Here is a 1,036-nt window from a genome sequence, read left to right as displayed (position 1 = left end):
CATCAGCAAGTGCGGCAGCAGCAGCAACGCGGGGACCGCGGCCTGTTGCAGCAGCAGCAGCAGTGCTGCTGCTGCTTCACTCTCGCTGCTGTGTTGCTAGGGCGTCCTTCAAATTGAAGGCTGGGTGGCAGCAGCAGCAGCAATAGCAGCAGCAACAGCAGCAGCTGTTGCTGCGTACATTAGTGGGGAGGTATAGCGGGTTGATGCTGCTGCATGCAACTTCAGCAGTAGCTGCTGCTGCTACTGCTATAGAACCCTTGCTATATGTAAGTGCAGCAGCAGCAGCAGCAACAGCAGCAGCAGCAGCAACAGCAGCAGCAGCAGCAACAGCAGGAGAGTGCTTCTTGCGTTTGCTGTTTGAGGCACAGCTGCTGTGGGGCTGGAGAACCCCACAGCCACAGACTTGCAGCAGACTAGCTAGCTACCTAGCTAGCTAGCTAGATAGCTATCTTTCTAGCTAGCTAGTTAGTTAGCTAGCTAGCTAGACTGGGGGCTCTTTATATTGTTTTGGCTGTTTGTAGGAAGAGGAGGCACCGGGTTAGCTAGCTAGGTAGCTTCTGCTGCCTAGCTAGCTATCTAGCTAGCTAGCTACGCCTCTAGCTAGATACGCAGCTAGCTAGCTGGAGAGCTAGCTAGGCAGCTAGGGAGCTATCTAGACAACCATGTAGCTAGCTAGCTAGCTAGCTAGCTGGCTAGCTAGCTGGCTAGCGTAGGGCACTGTATAGAGATATTCTTTTATAAACCCTGTCTCTATCAGATACTGTCTCTTGTATAAATTGTCTCCTTGAGGAGAAGTCTGTCTCTTCTTATAAACACACCTTATAAAGACTTATTAATTATAGAGACTTTCGTATATAAACTGCATCTGTTGCTTGTTATGAAGACTGCCTCTTATGTAGGCTGTCTCTGTCCTTCTCTGACTCTTTTAAAGACAATATATGGGTGCTGCAGACAGCAGCAAAAGGAGAGTCTTCGATTGCTGCAGCAAACAGCAACGAAGGAGACGCCTGTATACGTATACAGAGACAGCAGATGC

This window comes from Eimeria acervulina, genomic scaffold (assembly GCF_000499425.1).
Source record: "Eimeria acervulina Houghton genomic scaffold, Eah_scaff942, whole genome shotgun sequence".
In the NCBI taxonomy this organism is placed as follows: Eukaryota; Apicomplexa; class Conoidasida; order Eucoccidiorida; family Eimeriidae; genus Eimeria; species Eimeria acervulina.
Note: the sequence above shows the minus strand (reverse complement) of the source record.